The 21065-nt window shown below is 41.2% G+C and overlaps 1 long non-coding RNA gene across 2 annotated transcripts in view; it reads right to left on the bottom strand.

Moving 5' to 3' along the window:
* The window catches only part of LOC112953190, an 18236-nt gene extending 10398 nt beyond the window's left edge, over positions 1–7838 (bottom strand). For both annotated transcript variants that reach the window (XR_003250537.1, XR_003250536.1), the window contains exon 1: positions 7726–7838. This is a non-coding gene — a long non-coding RNA (uncharacterized LOC112953190). The remainder of the gene's footprint in view (positions 1–7725) is intronic.
* Between the last annotated feature and the right edge of the window lie 13227 nt (positions 7839–21065).

Here is a 21065-nt window from a genome sequence, read left to right as displayed (position 1 = left end):
GCTTGGATGCAGCCCTGTGCCACGTGCTCTAGGTGACCCTGCGTGAGCAGGGGGGTTGGACTCGATGACCTCTGAGGTCCCTTCCAACCTTCGGCATTCTATGATTCTATGATTCTATGATCTGTTCGGTGGTTTATGTGATTTACTGTCATGCTTTATCAATGACTTTCACAAGCGATTTGGTCTAAGGCCTTCACTTTTAAAGAAGAAAGACAGATGGTTCATTCATAAAAAGAAAAAAGTTTGTGAAGTCTTTTTAGGTATTTAAGCATTTGTCCTCATTTATAAAAACTGCTAAGCATTTTGCTCTGTGGGATTTTTTTTTTATTGTTCAATTCATGTAATTCTTGCTGAATATCAGATTTTGCTTAAAATTTAGTAATTTTGGAGCTAACTGGCATATAAGATAATAGATTAATTGGTAAATGACTTATTTTTTCTTGTTTTATAGATAATGGCATTATGTAGTCCCTATTATATCAAGCTCCATTTTAAAAATAGGTTGCTACTCTGTTCAGAAACTTATTGTTCTGTTGACTGTACATTTTCAACTTTAATCAGTGTTTGGGTAGGCTCTCCAAACATCAAAGGGCTAGAAACTTACTTGTGCAATAAGCAGGCTCAGATGTTCATGTAATCTGTTTTCTACCAACAGCATCAAGGAATGCTTGCTGTCATGGACTTATGGCTTTGTGATTTACAGATGCTTAGGCTGCATGGAGATCTTTTTCTCAATATTTTAAGAGCAGCTCTAATTCCCTGCTATGGCCAGAATAACTGTTCTCTTTCACACCAACATCTCTTTCCTCTAAAGCACTGGAAGACTTACTATGAAACAACAGCAAATTGCAAACATAATGCTGGAGCTGTCCAACAGCTTTGGAAGTCAAATCCTGTAACTTGGTACTTCAGTGGCTATTAACTACATTAGGTTAGGAAGCTATATATATATATAGTCTGAATATTATTGTTAGTGTCTAACATTAGAGTGATTAAGATGATCAAGGGATTCAAACACCTATCTTAGGAGGAAAGACCAAATGAGCTGGACCTGTTTAGCCTTGAGAAGATTGAGAGGAGATCTGATCAAAATATATATATACCTGAGGGGAGAATGTAAAGAGGATGGGGCCAAACTCTTCCTGCTGATGGCCAGTGACAGAACAAGGCGTAACAAACAGAAACACATGAAGTTTCACCTCCATATGAGGAAGAACTTCTTTACCGTGAGGGTGACAGAGCACTGGAACAGGCTGCACAGAGAGGCTGTGGAGTCTCCTTTGGAGATCTTCAAAACCTACCTGGATGCAACCCTGTGCAATGTGCTCTAGGTGTCCCTGCTTGAGCAGGAGGGTTGGACTAGATGATCACTCGAGGTCCCATGCAACCTCAATCATTCTGTGATTCTGTGAGTGTAATATCTACATTTAGGCATTCAGAAAATAGAAAATTTCTCTCCTGTTTGAAACAATTTTACCATGAGATCCGGTTAAATATTCCTGTCAAAATCGTTCTTCAGCAGGATAGAGTGGGTCCAATTGAAGAATAGATTTAGGGAAAAAAATGACTGCATGCTATGGAATACTGAGATATTGCACTGACAGACAGATTTTTTTTTTTCTGGAAAAAACCAAAAGTTTTATATAATGTGATATTTTAACACAATACATTAGAATTCTGCCATAGACTTTTAGAGGTGATAGACTACATTTTCTAGGATTGCAATGATGAATTTTTTTGCAATAACTTCCCTAAAGTCTCCACATACCCAAGTCTAATGTTAATCCATAGTGAATAAGGAAGAATGGGAACTTGAAGCATCCAGAATGACACCTGTCATAAAGTGGTACATTCATTTTATGTAATACTTCTTTTTTTTTTTTTTTTTTTTTTTTTTTTTTGTGTGTGTGTGTGTGTGTGTGTGTGTGTGTGTATGTGTGTTTTGGCTTTCAGTAAGGAATCAAAATTTTCCCAAGAGGGAAAGACTCCATTTAGACCCCCACAGAAAACCATTACTCCTTAAGTCAGTGAGACCAAGGTCCAGTAGCTACTTTGGGAATCTGAAGCCTGTAAGGGTAAGGTGATCGTGCAGTACTCTTGTTAAATAGTGAATTTCGCAAAGCCAGGAGTGCAAATGGCTTTGCCATGGTACATGCAGAATGGCTGTAACAGTGGAGGGCATAGGAGAGCAGTAGATAAAGGCAGTTGTCAGAGTGCTTGGCATGCAAAAGTTAGTTCCTGATGTTCTACTCTAAGTGAGAACATAGATTTGGTATCTTGTGGTCATCTCATTTGTCTGGTTCAAATTCTGTGTAAATTGTTGCTAGTGCTTTGCACAGTCAAATGAAAGATGTATGTCACTCACTCACTGTACTGGCATTTGCAAGTCCTAATTAAAGCCCGTAGAAGGCCCCCGTTGGGTTGTGCCAAGAACCTGCTGGGAAATCACAGATTCCCTGCTCCTTTGCTCCGGGAAAGGTAGGGAAGATGAAGGCACAGAGCTAGTCCCTACGGACCATAAAAACTTCCATACTAGCTATCTGAATCACAACAGGTACTAGATGGTTAGCTTGGGACAAAGGGCTTGACTCCTCTGCCCTTTAATAGTCAGGCATGAAATCATTTTGTAGCTCATAAAATGAACCATGGTGCCAGACACACATTCACATATGGAAAAGGAGAACTGAACTTTAAGCATTGCCTCAAGGAAATGGTGGAGACTATTTGACCTTCCATTATTTGAAGGCTATAATGCTGCAGAGTTCTAGCATTCTCTGTCCTTGCCTCTTCCAGTGACAGCATGGCCGTAACATCAACCTCATCGCATTTTGGCAGTGTTTAGGGAGCTGTATTTGTACTGATTTATCCTTTCATAAATTCCAAAGAAAGTCTCACTCAACTGAAAGCTTTAGAAACATATGAAACTAATGTAATTAAGACACTGTTTAAAAATTCTTGGTCTTTCAGATAAATCTTTCCAAGCCTAATTCCACCTAATTAGTGGACAAAGACAGAACAAAGAGAGATTTTAAAAGGAGTTTGTATCTTGAACACTTAATGTGAAATATAAATTCAGACCGGTTTTGTAGCTGAATACATATGAGGAACAGAATATTGTTATGCAAAGGATAGGGATACTGCTGGTTTTATCTGTAAAGGAGTGCTTTAATGATAGCTCTTACAGTGTGGAATGGATATACAAAGACAGCTTGAGTGACTGTGATGTCTCCTGCAAGTAACTGCTATCTAGGTGTGTGTAAGTAAGAAGACCAAAATTTTGACATATTTTACAAGTGTGCAGTGTTGGGGACAGGCAGACTGCACAGAGGGAGCTGCAAAAGTTAGTAGATAAGAAGCTTCTCACATATCTGGGAGAAAATATTCAAAAACCTAACTATCAGCAAGACTGTAGAATTTGGAAGGCAAACAATGCTCAGAGACTTGCCAATGATACAAGCAAAACAGACATGAGCTTTCATTGTAATAGGCAGGAGATGGAAATGAATGCAATGTGGGCTTTCTGTGATGAGGCAGAGAGACAGATGAGTGGTGAGTCCCCACACTGTTGTCTCTTGTGTTTGTGACCACTGCTGAGCCTGGTTCTGCACCACTAGTGAGGAGGAGATGGGCACAGATTTCTGAAAAGCATAGGAATGCTGAGTTCTAAAAAGATTTTGAGCAGCCATATACTTAGCAAAAAAATCAAATATATCATAACCTTGAGCACTTGAGACTTTGGGGGACTTGGGGCATATATGAAAGAAATAGAATTCTGAAGCTGCATGCATTTACATTCCTGATGAGCAATAGATATATTCTTTAAATTAAATGTCAATTAGGATTCCAACAATAAGAACTTTTTTTGTGACAGAGAGAAAAATCTGGAGTGGTGGTGTTTAATATCTGCTCAGGAAGAGGAAGGGGCTGTGATTTAGGGTTTTGCAGTTTTTGTACCAGAGTGATTTCCCAGGGAAATGAGGAATCGCTTTCCCATCCCTGGAAAGGTAGTGTTCTACCTATAATAAGTGTGAGTCTTTGTGAGCCAGTGCAATGGGAAGCATTTTGTATTTCTGTGTCAATAAAGAAGAGTTTGAAGTGCTGCCCAGGTATTAAACTGGAGTATTGGAGTGAGATATCTCATTTTTCAGTTCACTGGAAGGTATAATTAGATGTGGAAAGGTTAAGTGATTTGTCTTATGTTGCCCAAGTCTGAGGACCTACCAGGAATGGAAATACCCTTGACTCCTCTCTTCTTAATAGCACTAAGCCAAGGAAGCTGTACAAGCTCTACAAGGATTTCCTCGTATGGCAAAAGCCTTCATTCTCGGCCCAATTCCAGTAAATCAGGGAGGCTAGTGATAAATAACCAAAGAAATACCATGCATTATTCACATGCTTGTGAACAATGTGGAATGTGAGGGCTGAGATGCAGGAGGTAGCTGTGCCTGCCCAGGAAAATGCCTGAGTGGTTCAGGTGGCTGGTTGGCAGGGTTCCACACAGCATATATTCCTTCTTAGTGATGAATCACGTGTAATTTCTTTTGCGGATCAAAGTTTGAGAAAGAGAGGAACCAACTTTGGGTCCATATTTTTAGCAGCAGTTAGCAGTTTTAACACCTGACTCCCATTGAAACCAATGAGATTAAGTACCTGAATACCTCAGTAAATGTGTTCCCATAGCTTTTTTCATGCTTCTGTGGGCAAGGTAGGTTGCTGAATAATTCACATTTTTGTATTCTCCCAATTTTTGCAGATTAGGACCTTGAAAAATGCTTAATGATGACTTACTTCTTTCTGATGTCAATGTTAATTTGAGACATGTGAGAGTTGCATTAGAGTTCAGGACTACTGAAAGACATCATGTCAGTGCTCTTATTTGAATTTAGTGGGTTTGTAAAAGTGGGCAAAAATAGATTGTTACTGCATGTACCTTTCCATGACCCCAGAGTTTTGTGTAAATATTTTGAAATTGATCAACACTGAAAAAAGTAAAATCTGATCTCTGAAATGTTCATTGAATTGCAAATGGAATGTTCACTGAAAGAAAACCCCTAAGAGAGCTAAAGCTCTCCAAAATATGTGTTTTTTTCAGCAAATATTGTAAAATCTTATTTCAGTATTCCCATTGTTTTCCCTATAGCATTGCAGGGATAAAAGCCTCCCAGAAGTTCAAAGGGACTACTGCCCAAAATAAGCTTTGAATTTAGGAATCACTTGGTTCTTGTCAATCATGAAGCCATATGCATAAAGACATTTCAACTCTTTTTCTATTGTTATAGCAGAATTTAATGTTTCTAGTTAACAAATGGGTAAAGGAGAATGAAATAAGATTGAAAATTCCAGATCTGTTGCAGCAGCTGTGACTACTGGTCAGCCTCTAGTGGCCAAAAATAATGTAAGTATTTCCCTGAACTGCTATCACATTCTTGACGTGATAGCAATCAGCTGATGCAAATACTGAATGTTAATGGTTGATTATTATTTCATTTGTATTGCAGTAGTATCATAGAGGTATCTCAGGAAATGACCTCCACTATATTAGACACTGTACAAAGATGATAGAAAATGACCCCTGAAAGACCAGCAATATGATCTCTCCTTTCTTGTTCATTGTTTTATACCATTCCTCATTTCTCTTTTGTTTAGTTTCTAAGTTATTCATGTTATCTCAGCCATGCCAAACCTCAGATGGCTAACTGAGGCTTGAGTTTTTCATCTTCAGTGTGCTTATTTTTTCTTTTTCCTTTCTGGTAAGTCCTTGCTTTTTTCTTGTTCTTTCTCACTGAACTCATCTCTACCTCTTGAAGAAGTCATAGAATCATAGAATCACTGAATGATTAAGGTTGGAAGGGACCTTTCAGAGGGCTGCCCTTGGTAAACACTGAAACAAAGAAGGCATTCAGTAACTCTGCTTTTTCTGTGCTTTTCATAACCAGGGCACTCACCTCATTCACCAGTGGACCCACATTCTCCCTAGTCTTCCTTTTACCATTGATATATTTGAAGAAATTATTTTTAACATCCCTTCCCAAGTTTTGTTCCAAACATGCCTTAGCTTTCCTTGTTGTATCCCTGCATTCCCTAACAACATTTCCATATTCCTCCCAATGGGCCTATTTTTCCACATTCTGTATATTGCCTTTTCCTGCTTGAGTTTTGCCAGGAGCTCCCTGCTCTTCCACGCTGGCCTTCTGCCCCAGCATCTGACCTCTTACTCACAGCGATGCACTGATCCTGAGTATGGAGGCAGTGTTGCTTGAATACTAACCAGCTGTTTTGCATCCCCCTTCCTTCTAGAGCCCAAGCCCATGGGATTCTTCCAAGCAGATCCCTGAAGATGCCAAAGTTAGCTCATGGTTACAAGGCTGCTTACAGCTCTGCTGATTCAATGTGGGCTGGATCCTGAACTCTACCAACTCACGATCACTACAGCCAAGGCTACTCCCCACCTTCACATCTCCAACAAGAAGTTTCTCTCTGTTTGTTAGGACAAGGTCCAGTAGCCCACCTCTCCTCATTGGCTCCTCCACAGTCTGTGTCAAAAAGTTATCATCAATGCACTGCAGAAATGCACTGCCTCACTGTGTTGTCTCTCTGGTTGATACCAGGTTGGTTGAAGTCCCCCATGAGAACCAGGGCCTGTGACCATGAGGCAAGTTCCAGCTGCCTGTAGAAGGCCTCATCCACTTCCTCTTCCTGGTCAGGTGGTCTGTAGAAGACACCCACCACAGTGTCTCCTATGTTAGTCTGCCCTTTAACCCTCAACCACAAGCTCTCAGCTTGCTTATCATCCACTCCCAGGTTGAGCTCCATGCATTCCAGTTGCTCTCTCACATACAGAGCAACTCTACCACCTTGTCTTCTCATCCCGTCCTTCCTAAAAAGCACATAGCCTTCCATGACAGCACTCCAGTCATGTGAACTATTCCACTATGTCTCTGTAATTCATCTCTCTGTAATTCCTGTCTCTGTAATTCCAATGAGATCGTGTTGCTGGAACTGCACACAGATCTCCAGTTTGTCCTGTTTATTCCCCATGCTTTATGCATTGGTGTACAAGTATTTAAGGGAAATATTTGAGCCTGAAGGTTTCGTAGGAGGAATGAATGAGGAGCCTCTATAATCATACCCTATACTCCTCCATTACCATTGGGCACTTTCAGACTTAGTCTGCGAGATATTTATTGCCCTGTCCATGTGACATTCCCTTTCCTGGTCCTTGCTTAGTTTAAAGCCCTCCTAAACAGGCTGGCCAGCCTTTTAGCAAAGACGCGCCTGTCCCTCTTGCTGAGGTGGCTCTCCTCATTCCCCACTAGGTGGTGCTCTTCAAACAAAGTCCCATGGCCATAGAAACCAAAATCCTGTTGCCAAGACCAACGGTGCAGCCAGTTGTTATTCCTGAAATAACCACCTTCTCCTCCTTGAATCCATTCTCCTCATTGTCAGGATAGAGGAGAACACAACCTGGGCTCCCAGACCTTTGATGGACACCCCTAGGGCTCTGAAATCTTGTTTGATGTTGCTCAGTTTCCCCTTGGTGTCGTTGGTGCCCACATGAAACAGTAACAGGGGATAATAGACTCCTAGACAAGCCTTGGCAGCCTCTCTGCAACATCCCTTATTCGAGTCCCTGGAAGGCAACAGAACTCTCTGGATAAGGGGTCAGGTCTACAGATTGGTACCTCTGTGCTCTGCAGCAGGGAGTCACCCACAATGATCACTCACCACATCTTCCAGTGAGTCCTTCTCTTCCTTATCGCCTGTCAGAGAGTCTCCACCTTTTCTTCATTAAGGTTAGATTTTCAGTGGGCTGATTCACAGCAGTTTCCACAAAGTTAAAAAAAGAAAAGGTGCCAACTTACCTCTTCTGAGTCTAGCCTCTTCTCTTTGATCTCAGAAGTGTTTTACCATCTCCCACCTCCATCATACAATACTTAGCATTGCATAACATTGTACAAACATTATCCACTGAAACATCACAGTGATAGGATAAGGTAGATAAATATTATGCTTTTTACACAGATAAGTAAACATAGGCAAAAATGTAACTAAAGCCAAGGTCAGAGTAGTTAATGTACAAGTTTATATCCTTTGTTCTCAGCTGTGTGATACATCAGCTACATTTCGTGCTAATGCACAGCTGGTCTTTGAGGCCAGTATAATAGAGGAGCCATTAGCAGTGGCGAAACTGTTCACAGTGATACTAATGTTTGCAGATTGTAACACAAGCTCTATCTTGTGTTATCACCTCTATTCAACTCATTACTTCAATAGATTCATGAGCTTCCTTCTAATCAAAGTCCAGTCATTACTAGCACTTCCAAAGACAATGATTGAAAACAATTTTGTGTAGTGAAATTTAGTTTTGTTTCTGTTTAGAGTTATCCTTAACATTCACATAGTCTTTAAAAAAAACGGATGGCACATAGTGCTCTGGAGGATATTTGAACAACAAGTAGAAACTTGGAGGGAATCCTGGAAAGCCATAGGATTATTGCCAACTGTACACATGGGCAACATATACACTTTCTGGGCTGCCACAGCCAGAGGCAAACAATTGCAAGGACACCCTTTTGCCCCTTCCTCTCCATATTCTTGGATCCCTTTCCGAAAATCTTACTTGCAATTAAGTAGTTAGTTTCACAATGCTCTGGGCTTTGAAGAACTCATTTAGTTTCTGAGGTTTTCCAAAGTGCTCCCACATGGCAGGAAAGTTTTGCATAGAAAGAACCAAGGACATCTCTTCAACAGATAGTCTTGAAATGATAGAGACTGCAAGTCTCTATCATTTCATATTTCATATGCAAGTCCCAAGCTCACTGCAGTAAGCTTGGGAATCTGATTCCTCCCGTAGTATATTGCATAGGCAACTTTTAGAGAGAGAAGATCAATAAAAAGATGTGGCAATAGCTTCTAGCTTGCGAGAAAAGGGTAAATTACTGAACAAACAAACAAAAAAACCCAATACTGAAATCAGGGGGAAGAATTTGTTTATTGACTTTAGGGAACATAAATCCTACCTGAATAATGATGGATGTGGGTGTGAGCAAGTTTTTCAGAAGGTAAATGAACTTTCAGAAACTGTTTTAGATTATGAAGACCATGGCTATATAATCCAACTAATTAAGCAATAGAAATTTAAAGGAAAGTATCAGGAAATGTTTCCTAATAGTGAGGTCTGTTAGTCAGGAACTTATTCTCAAGGGAGAGAGGAATGTCAAAACTCTTTGGTGCATGAGAAGTAAATGGTCCTTTCCTGCCCTCTTCTGGAGGGAGTTCCCAGAAGCTTTTCCATCCTTGACTTCCTCTTATTTTCTTTGAACAGGCTGGTATCTGATTTAATTTTTCTGATTTAATTTTGTAAAATTCAAGAGCACGACTGTAGGTAAAGTTGACAAAATCAAGAACAGCTTTAATGAGGCCAGAAAAGCAGCAAATGGAGCCAGTTTAAGGGGGTTTACTGAGGTGAGTGAGTGGGACTGATCAAGAGAGACAGCCCAGCTTCTGTCTCATAGAGGAATGACCAGGAGCATGTGTCCACACATAGATTTGACAAGCACAAATGATGATCAGAGATTGGTCAGGAACACAGGTTTATACAGAAAGTACCAATTTTCTTCATTCAATTCTATTAGTTTCTTAGTTAAGCTTAGTAGGAAGGTGGGAAAGGACTGGAAGTTCATCTAATGTAAAGAATACACATTAATACCAGGTATTCCTCAGAAGCAGAGAGAGAAGTATATCATTGTCTAGTCCACTGAAGTCTTGAAATGTCCTGATGTCTACAGCGTCCCAAGAGCACTAGACACCACTCAAAGGTGAGTAGAGTGAGCCCCCTGAGTGTTCTGGGGTGCTGTTCCAGTCTGCCTCCTCTTACAAAGATAGAAAGTCTAGAGCTAACTTAACCATCACATTGTGATTAGGGGCCACTTTTGATGCTTATATATGTTTCAAAAGAAAACATAACATGAACATTTTGGAAATTTGAGCATAATTTTATGGCTACAGATGCTGAATCAGAAGACAGTAAATTGAACTAGTGGGTCCAAAAGATGGAAATCCCCCCCAAAACAGTAAAGGTGTTGACTGAGAAATTACTTGAGTAGAGCTAATAAAAAGAAAAAAAGAGAAACTGCAGTGGGCTTTGTATATGCAGAAACCCTCAAGACAGGAGATGTATTGCTTAGACAGTTGTATTCAATTTCAAGCACAAGGTAATACAATCAATTGCAGCACTAGAGATATAGCTATGGTTAATATACAGAAAGCACAATCAAACATGCCATCTCCACAGATGTTCAAAATGATGAGGAAGATAATTTATTATATCAGCAGTAGAGACCTAGTCAGCAAAGAGGCTGCTTGGAAGTTGTTTTCATGACTATGTTACAATTGATCTGTCATTGCCTACTGGGCACTTGGATTCAGCCTGCCATTACAGCAAGCAGCAGGCATGAAGTACTATATCAGGGCATAACAATATCTGGATAATTAAGAAATAGTACATCTGATTCTGCTTTTAATTATACAGACACAAATGTACTGATTGAACAGATGAACTGAGCTGTTCAAAAGCAGGTTATGTTCCAAGGTCTTGGTCTATATAGCTGAGAGGTTCTGGTGTTTTCTTCTCAGTTGTGGAGTTTAAGGAATATCCAGGTCAAGGTTCTCTCTCTCATGTGTACCTTATCCATGGGGATTTGCTGTATCCTGGCTGCTAGTGGGAAGTGGACTATCATTTATGTTCCAGATCATTCAGGAAGCTTCATAATGCTTGAAAGTTCTTGCATCTTAATTATTAAATTATTCATTATTAGTGTGTTTTATATATCCTATCTCTCTCTATATAGATAGATATTATTTTAGCACGAATGTCTCTTAAATTCTAGCTGCAGCTCTCAGTCATTTTTTGATTTAAGGTAAGAAAACTCAGCTCCTTCTTGCAGAGAGAAATGCTGCACTTACTTAATTCTGTATGTGCCTGCAGTGCATTGCTCCACTCCTGCTGCAAGCTTTTAAATGTCTGTAACCCAGGATGTAGCTAAAGCAGAAGATGAGAAGTGTCTACCGAGACATGGTTTGAATTTTGACTCCAGAAAATTCTTGGGGTCATGTCTGTGCCCCTTTTTTTTTGTCTCTGGGTAAAATGGGAGTAATTTGTGCAGAGGGCTACAGAGAAAGAATATAGTCATACCTGCATTTTTCTCAAAAGTCTATCAATTCATCTAAATTTTTGTGGCAGCTTGCTTACACCTTGCAGATGGGATATTCCCATCCAGAATAAACAAACATAAAAGAAAAGACTGTAAATATTTATAAATAATGCCTTTACAGAATATTAGAGTGAACTTCTGTTTCAAAAATATGGACAGCATTTAATTAAGCATGAGCACATGGAAATCACAGTGCTCTTTTCCTAATCACTGTCAAAATAGGTGTCAAACAAAGGAATGGATTAAAAAAAATATGTCATAAAATCCTTGCAGGAGCACCTTGTAGGTTCTCAGCAGACCAGCACCAGTTAAGCCTCTGACTTGTATAAGCACTTCACATATAAGAGCATATCTAATTCAATCACCAGCAGATTGGAAGTTGTCTGCATGCCTCCCATATAGCATATTCTTGCATGCTTGAGAGCAATCTTCTCATCAGCCTTCCCTCTTGTCTTCCTATCAGTCTATGTGCCATCTCCCACTCTACCAGGCATGTAGCACTAATCCATTTTGCTCAGTCCAACAATTTAACAGCTCTAAATATTCACATTGGTTAAATGGATGCAGAAGAAACATTAACAGCATCATTCTGCTAGCAAGAAAGTGGGAAAACAGCAGAAGGCAATATGGCTATTAAGGCCTTCTACAAAGGATCTGCAAGAAGCCTTGAAGAAGGCTTGGGAAGCCTTGAGAAGCTGTAGGTGCTCCCAAGCTCTTGCCACTGCTTCAGATGATCCTGGGCTTTGAAAAGAACCAGCATCAGGTGATGAAAGTGGGAGGAGGCTGACAGAAGTTTTCATTTGCCTTTCCTTCAGCACTGGAGACCTTGTGCATTTCCCTAACAACTTCATTCCTGGTGTGAAACAGACCTTGACTTGTGGTTTTGCTCACTTGAATAAGTGATATCTGACTTCTCTTTATCCACTGGAGGTTAAACAGAACTGAAGTTGCTGATGTTTCCCAAACTGCCACAGTATTTATGTGTAAAGTCCTTATATCAACCATTTTGATATGGCATATTTGTTACATCTAATCTGTCTTTTCTTTTCTTGATGATTCCTGAACTCTTAAAGAATATATTTCAATTGTTATTGGTTCTAGTGGAGGTAATATGTGCTAATAGAAATCTCAAGAGATTTCAAGCACTAGCTGGCTGCAAAATCTTTGATGATCCAAAATCATGCTCCAACACTCAAACTGGAAGGCAGATTTTCATCATTTTGAACCGAGACTTAAGGCTGAAATGGAGTGAGAAGAGGAGTTGCAGTGGATGTCCTGTTTCCTCATTCTTTTTCTCAAAACCTAACTACACTTCTCTAAAGACACTGTAGTGTTTTAATATAGTGAACATACCATTTTTCCCAGGCTGAGAGCACTTTGAGTGAAAACAGGCAGTGACTTTATGATTCAAGCCTTGCACCAATTGTGTTGCAGAATAAATCATATCAAATGAAGGTCGTTCATTAATCTGGTTGCAGTAGGAGCTTTTGGTGAAGGACAGCATTCAAAGTGTGCACTTGAAAGATATTGGCATGCTGCAAGCCTGCCACACCCCTAGGAATCCAGAAAGAATTCTTCAAGCATGAGAATTGCTCTTCCCCCAACAGCTCTGCTGTTGCTGCTGCCTTTTTTTGTTGTTGTTCTGATGCTGCTTTTTTTTCCCCTGCATGGGCTAGGATATGCAAATAAGATGCTAGAAAATATGAAAACCCTGTTGTTTTTCTATTGGCTTCATCAGGCCTTGCATCAGACCCTGAGTTTTCAGAGACAAATAAGTTTTAAAACTGGAGAATGAGAAAAACAAAATCTACCATTTTCCATTTAGGTGTACATGTTATACATTGTGCTTATCAGCAGTTAATGTGTATCAGGAAGTGTTGATGGAGACACAGGCATTATGCTATTGCAGTAGACCAGGGTCTAGCTCAATATCCTTCTTTTGCAATTTCATTTTTCTCTGTTTCATTTCTTGAGTTTAGTTGCCCATACTGACTGCAGAAATCTTGGCCAGCATAGCTTTAATTAATGTTTCAGAAATGTTGTTATTCAACTCCTATAGAGTAATTTGCTGAGAAAAGAATGAGAGAAACTACACACCATGTATATATAGAGAGAGAGAGAGGGAGAGAGGATGCTGCAGGTCATCTGAGTGGGAAGAATGCGAAGTTGAATGGGAAGGTGGAAGATCCAAACTAAGGGGACAGTGAGATGTTTAGAGAGACTGGATAGGAGATGAAAGAAATATATGGACAGTGGAAACAGGATTAAACACTCAGAATAAAGAAGATGGGAAAGATGACATAATCGAAATTAAGGTAGAACAACTTTCACCTAGGAGGTCATTAGAAGTGGTAGTGCTCTCCTTGTTTCCTTTGACACTGATTGCTTTTTTCTCATTGTCCTATCTCTGTTGTATCTCTGCAAGATCTGAAACCGTGACATGATCAGCTGAATGAGGTGACTAACCTGGCTGTATATGAGTTGTTTCCCTCCTCCCCCCCACATTTAGCTGTCAATGAATCACTTCCAAGGTTTGACTCCCACAGAGATCTTCAAGCAGTGACACTGATACAAATGGAGGGGACTGGGAAAGCACAGGCAGGGTCTGTCCTTAGTCAGACAAAGCCACATTCCCATATTTCACACAATCCTTCTGAAAGCATAAGGCTAACACAGCTAGTGGATTAGCAAGAACCCACTCTGGTGTTTAAGTTTAAGGAGATTATGTGAAGGAGTAAGAAATACTTTAAAGGCTGAGCAGGCCTGGGCAAATATCAACAGTCATTTAATGAGCACAAGCCATTGCTGTTCACAAGCTGTAGGCTGCACCAGTTATTACACAGCATGTGAGGAATCCACACAGGCTGCTTGGCTTTCCCAGGCAAAACCTGAGAGCTGCTACAAAGAGCTGCTAAAGGCAGTCCACAACGCCACAAGAGCTTCGCTCTCAGCTTCAGTAGCACAGCACCTCCACTAGGGAGCAGCACCAGTGTGTAAAAAAACAACTATTTCCAAGTGGATATAATTAATTTTTTTTTAATATATGTTTGAACAGCTTTAGATGGAAACAGCAATAGACAAAGACTTATCTCAGAAGATGTTATTAGCAAAACAGACAGGTAAATTAGAGGTAAGACAGAAATTTTGCTCAAATAGAACTCCCTAGAAAATACCTTTCCAAATAAAGGAAATATTGTAGTGATAATAATGTATTATCACTACATTTGCATGGTAACACATGAGATGGCCCTACCTGGAGTAAAACTGGAAAGACCTCCTGCTGGCATGACTGAGGGTTTATCTCAGTTGCAAACTGACTTTGTGTGGCAATGTCAACACTCAGGCTTTCTGCATCATGTGTAATGTACACAGTTGCTGTTTCTGTTTCAGTCTGTGACCACCTCCTAAGGAAAGAGAGAGCAAGGAGTCATGCTTGATCACCAAGGGAGAGATGCTGTAAAGTTGTTGAATCACTCTCCCTTATTCTGTAGATGCCATAAGAGCCACATGTACCACACCCACCTATCAGTTGCTGTGGTGTGGTTTAGGATCAGAGAATCATTATAATTGGAAAAGACCTTGAAGATCAGCAAGGTCAAGTGTAAGCTCTTCAATACCATGCATACTAAACCATGTCCTTAAGTGCCTGATCTACACATTTCTTGAACACTGCCGAGGACAGTGACTCCATCACTTCCCAGGACAGTCTGTTCCAATGCTTCACCACTCATTCCATGTAGAATTTTTTCCTGATATATAACTTCAACCTCCCTTGACATAATTTGAGGACATTTCCTCTTGTCCTATCGGTAGTTATTTTGGAGAAGTGATCGACCCCTGTCTCACCACAACCTCCTTTCAGGTTGTTGTAAAGAGTGATAATATCTCCCCTGAGTCTCCTCTTCTTTAGGCTAAATAATCCCAGCTTCCTCAGATGCTCCTCGTAAGTCTGTGCTCCATACCCTTCACCAGCTTTGTTGCCCTTCTTTGGACACACTGCAGTACTTCAGTGTCTTTCCCGTAGTGAGGGACCCAAAACAGCCTCTCCAGTGCTGAGTACAGGAGAACGATCACTTCCCTGACCATGGTGGGTGATAGAAGCCAGGATGCCTGGGTGGCATCCTACCACCACCGGTGGCTTAGTGAGCACTTCTGCCAAATCCTTCGGAATGCTTTGGTAGACCCTATCTGGCCCCATAGACTTGTGGGTAGCAGTAGCAGGTCACTGGCTGTTTCCTCCTGAATTGTGAGGGAGTTCTTCTGCTCACCAAAGGTGTCTTCCAGCTCAGGGGACCAAGTCTCTCGAGGATAAGTGATCTGAGTGCTGACGACTGAAGCAAAGAAGGCATTAAATACCTCAGACTTATGCTCACCTTTGATTACAATGTTCCCTGCCACATCCGATAAAGGATGGAGATTCTCCTTGGCCCTTCTCTCCTTGTTAATGTATTTGTAGAAGTGTCTTTTGTTGTCTTTTACAGCTGTGCCCAGATTGAGTTCCAAACCAACTTTTACTTTTCTAATTCCCTCTCTATATACCATAGCAATGTCCTCGTACTCTCCATGGCTTGCCTGCCCCTTCTTCCAAAAGTTGTATACTCTGTTTTTCTCCAATCTCAGGGATAGGTTCCTATTCCGCCAGCCATTTTTCTTCTCCTCCAGTTCATCTTTTGGCACACAGAAATGGCCTGTACCTTTAAGATTTTATCCTCAAGAAATGTCCAACCCACCTGGCCCCCTTTGCTCTTCAGGACTGTCTCCCGATGTCCTAAACAGTCCAAAGTCTGCCCTCCCAAAGTCCAAAGTCTTGTTGACGCCCCTCCTTACTTCACCAAGAACTGAAAATCTATCATTTTGTGATCACTATGCCCAACACAGTCTCTGACTGCCACATCTCCCACTAGTCCTTCTCTGTTGGCAAAGAGCAGGTCCAGCGGGGCACCTCCTCTCGTAGGCTCACTTGCTAGCTGTGATAGGAAGTTACCTTCCATGCACTTCAGAGTAGTCTGTTATTGTTATTATTTATTGTAATGGCTGTTAAGCATGTTCATAACTGGTGGTACAGTGCCTGTAGCAACTACTATACAGTTATTGTTGTGGTATAGAGGTCTTTCTTCTGCACGTGTTACAGAAGTCTTTGATAAGTTCAGGATGAGGGGAAGGAAGAAGAGTAAGGAGGTTAAATGAGCTGTATATCACCCCATAAGCTTGCCAGAGAGGTTTTAGTGGGGCTTGGTTTGTTGGCATTCCCAAGCTTGTGAGGGGGAGCAGGGGATGACACAGTTGCAATTTACTGCAGTGCTTGCACTGTCTGCCGGAAGACTAGGAATAAATCCTGCATATATGCTATGATTTATCACCTGCATCATCAAGTGCAGTTCCACTTTTAAAGCACTAGATTTGTCCCAGCTAGAAGAAGTAGTTTGGACAAGTATGCTTATGCTTTTAGTGGTACTGGAAAATTTCTTGAGTACCTGTGGGCACATATATGGCTCACATACTTGGGTCAAACCAATCACCAGATCTAGGGTGAAGAAGGAATTTTGTCTTAAGTCACACTGCTGAGGATAGAAGTAGTTTTTGTTTTCCTTGCTTTGCAGTGAGGTTTGTAGCTGGCTTCCTTAATTATCTAGTGTCATCACAGAATTACAGAATGGTGGAGATTGGAAGGGACATCTAGAGATAGTCTAGTCCAATCCCCCTGCTCCAGCAGGGACACCTAGAGCATGTGGCACAAGGTCAGTTGCATCCAGGCGAGTTTTGAAGATCTCCACAGAAAGAAACTCCCCAACTTCCTTGGGCAGCTTGTTTCAGGGTTCTATTACTCTTACAGTAAAGAAATTATTCCTCATATTTAGATGAAACTTCCTATGTTTCAATTTGTACCCATTACTCCTTGTTCTGTCACTGGCCACCACCAAGAAGAATTTGGACCCATCTTCTTTACATCCTCCCCTCAGGTATTTGTACATGTTGATAAGATCCCTCCTTAATTTTCTCTTCTTCAGGCTAAACAGGTCCAACTATCTTAGTCTTTCCTCATACCCTTAATCATCTTTGTTGCGCTGTGCTGGACCCTCTCCAGAAACTCCACGTCCCTCTTGTACTGGGGAGCCAAGAACTGCACCCAATACTCCAGGTGCGGCCTCCCCAGAGCCGAGGAGAGGGGAAGGATCCCCTCCCTTGACCTGCTGGCAACACTCCTCCTGATGCAGGCCAGAAGACCATGCTGCCTTATAGTTAACTTGTCAACCAGGAGTCCCAGGTCCGTCTCTGCGGAGCTGCTTTCTATCAGATCAACCCCTAAAAAATCCCTAATCTGTGCTGATGCCTGAGGGTTTTTCCTCCCCGGTGCAGGACCCTGCACTTGTACTTGTTGAACCTCATGAGGTTCCTCTCTGCCCAACTCTCCAACCTGTCTAGGTCCCTCTGAATGGCAGCACAGCCCTCTGGAGTGTCAGCCACTGCATCCAGCCAATGCATCCAGCCACCCCTCCACAAACTTGCTGAAGGTGCACTCTCTCCCCTCATCCAAGTCACTGATGAACATGTTGAACCAGCACTTTGCTCAGTGTTGACTCCTGGGGGACACACTGGCCATCGGCCTCTTACTAGACTTGGTCCCATTTATCACCACTGTCTGAACTCTGTTGTCCAGCCAGTTCTCAATCCACCTCACTGTCTGCTCATCTTAAGACATAACTAAGATGTAGGTCTTGAGTCCACAACTGGAAAAAACGAACTAACCCTGAAGGTTGGACCTGACTCCTATAAACATGCAGTCACTCTGTGTACAGAATCTCCAGGCTCAGGAGTGTATAAACCCTACATCATCCTTCTAACGGTCTTGGTGTCACCTGGGCATCTCCACCCATTACGATCCCAGTATTTGTGCATTTTGATAATTTAATCCTGCTGTAAATCTCCCTGGTTATTTCCCTTAGGCACAGTTCAGGTTTGGCCCCTCCCAGGTCCTGGAGCTGCCTGTGGTACAGAGGCCTGTTTCTCCACCCATTTGGGTGACCGGGTCCTCGACAGAATATAGCTCGTAGCAGGAGCTGTTGGACACAGAGAAGTACCGCTGAGCCTGTTTAAATATATTGATCTCAATTTGGAATGTCAAAAACTGACACTCTTCCCCCTCCCATATTTCTATTCCAAGGTATTTGAATAACAAACCACAATATAAATTATTGCTAATAATTTCATTTTGAAACTTTCAAAATGTTAAAAGTTTGTTCAATAAATCATTTGGAAAATATTTGCAGTTACTCTAAGAAAGATTGACTGAAACATATTTCACTTGTGACCAGCAGAAGAGTAACATTTCAAACCTATTCCTAGCAATAACAGAGAAGAGAAAGAAATACAATATACCCACTAAGAAATGCTAACAGTGGTGAGAACAGCTTATTTTCAGTGTATGACACTTATGTAGCTCTGTTCGACTTGTCAGAGCTGCAGAGTGATGAACAATGCCTAGAAAAGAAATTTCAACTGATTCAGTCCCAATCACAATTAAATCACTATCTATGCTTGGACCACGTGCTCTAGGTGAGCAGGGGGTGTTGGACTAGATGACCTCTGAGGTCCCTTCCAACCTTAAGCATTCTTTGATTCTATGATTCTATGATTCTATGATTCTATGCATACTCCTTGTGCATGCATACATGATGAATTGTGACTCGGGAATTTCCAGCTTTCCTGGTGAGGAATTGCGGCAAAAACTTACACATGACCAGAAGTATTATGATAGTTTTGAAGAGCTAGGGGACAAAGTGTTCTGGGATGACTTCAACCATGAGAGGCTATAGATTTCTGAGGTTCCCATGCTCCACTGCAGGCTGAAGCTGGCTAGGACCTGTGGCTTCCTCTCAAACTGAACTCAGGAGAAGTGACAGCACTTGTCCCATTTTGCTTCCTCACAGCACTAGAGGTTCAGACTGCTCAGCTGTGCCTATTAATTACAGCCTGGCTGCAGCGAGCCAGTTACTTTGTTTGTGCTCTGTGATCCCGAACAATCGCTGTGATGGCTGCTGCTCTCCAGCACTCTGATTCACAGGAAACTGTCAAGTATGTGAGCAAACTACTAGAACTATCAGTGTTTTTTTCTTGCCGCTCTCATGACAATTAAGGAACTGAAGAGGAATTAGATGTCTGGGCTAAACTGATTTTGAGGGGGACTTGAGCAGAATAATCTGCTAAAATTCTTTAAAAAATAGCCAGGGAAAATAAAATCTTATCTTCACACAAGGAGATTTTTCCTTCAAACTCAAAACTTGGCAGGCTCAGGCAAGAAGAGTCTGTACTTCTGTTTCCTCATCTATCTCTCTCGTGTGGCTAGAAGTTGCTGCTAAGCTTTTTTCTAACTCCTTTTTCTCTCTCTGTTGAGTGAGTTAAGGAATGCCCTCTACAGCAATAGAACAAATGACACTGGAAAACCACAGTGGGCTGAGTCTTGCTGTCTCTGAAGCCCACAGTGAAGTGCTTTTTTCTTTAGGAGCACTGATGCAGAACCCATATAAGGGTATGCAGTTGTGCTATTACAAGTCAGGACTGGCATTTGGAAATTGGAAATTTGAGGCTCCATAATGTTCTGCTGTGAATACATGCAAATTGCTTAACATGAGATCTTGTTCTCACAGTATTTGATGGGAATCTTGCCACTAAATTCACTCCTTTAAGAAGCAGGAGTAAAAAATACGCCCTTTGGGAAAGATGCTATCCCTTGCTCTGATGGTCAGTTGTTCATCAATTACATGAGGAATAAGAGCTATAACAATGAAGACAGAACCTAGGAAGAGAATTAAAAAAAAAGAAAAAAAAATGCAAAGACAGCTGGTTCACGCCTTCAACTCAGGGTTCTCATAGTTCGTGAGTCAGGAAAGATAAAAGAGCAGATCCCTGCCACTCAGAGAACTAGATTGGTAGAGGATAGGTCATTGATTTAATGACCTAAAGCAGGTAGGAGATTGATTTAATGTTACAATAAAATCAAAATGGAAGTGTTAGCATCAAAGAAAGGAAGAGGGCTACAAAAGCCCCGTGCTCACAAGCAGCACTTACCAGAGGTATCATATGAACTTAATCCTGCTGTCATTATTCCTCATTGATCACCTCATTCAGGCTGTGACCTATGAAGTAGAGGTCAGATGTTACAGGCAACCAGAGGAAAGAAGTGACAATGGGGACAGGTTCTTCTTTGAAGCATTACAAGATGGTAGCTAGTTTCTGTCAGAAGAAAAGGCTTGGCAACCAAATCTTTACAGGCTCCCTGAATCTGACACTCAGACATTATTGAGGGAAAAGATTATTTTTCCAACTGTTGTAAGGGATAACATGCAGTTAATTAGGATTCTGATTTGGAACAGAAATTGTCAAGATCAGAAATACAACATGCATTTGCTGGTTAATGAATTCTGTGTAGGAGCTGGAATCTGAAATGGCCTAGGACTGTTTCTCTCTCATCTGAAAAGTTTCCTCCTGATAACTCTGTTGATTTGTGCTAATGACTTTTTGTTTTTTGATTTGAAGGTAAGCTCATTCAGTCAGATCAAGACTGGTATGGACTAATATAGCTCTGTGATCAACATTGGGTCTGCCCTGGTGCCTTTTTTTGTAGTAGTAGTGGAAGAAATTCTGCTGTCCTTGCCTTTGTTTGAGAATGTATTCACAGCATCATGGGGAATTCCTATAAGATGCACTGAGGTGAGATGCCAGCCTATTTACCTAAATGCAACAGAGGCAAGGAACATACGAACATTAATGCATGTGAAGATGAGGTTAGTAGATAAAACATGATATATTTGAGGTAGTAGGACATGGTCCTACTTTGCTTTTTGTGAGGTTCAT

Source organism: Nothoprocta perdicaria, unplaced genomic scaffold (assembly GCF_003342845.1).
Source record: "Nothoprocta perdicaria isolate Ctin4 unplaced genomic scaffold, notPer1 scaffold_427, whole genome shotgun sequence".
Taxonomy (NCBI): Eukaryota; Metazoa; Chordata; class Aves; order Tinamiformes; family Tinamidae; genus Nothoprocta; species Nothoprocta perdicaria.
The sequence above is the reverse complement of the archived record's forward strand: the minus strand, read 5'-3'. Positions and strand labels throughout refer to the sequence as shown.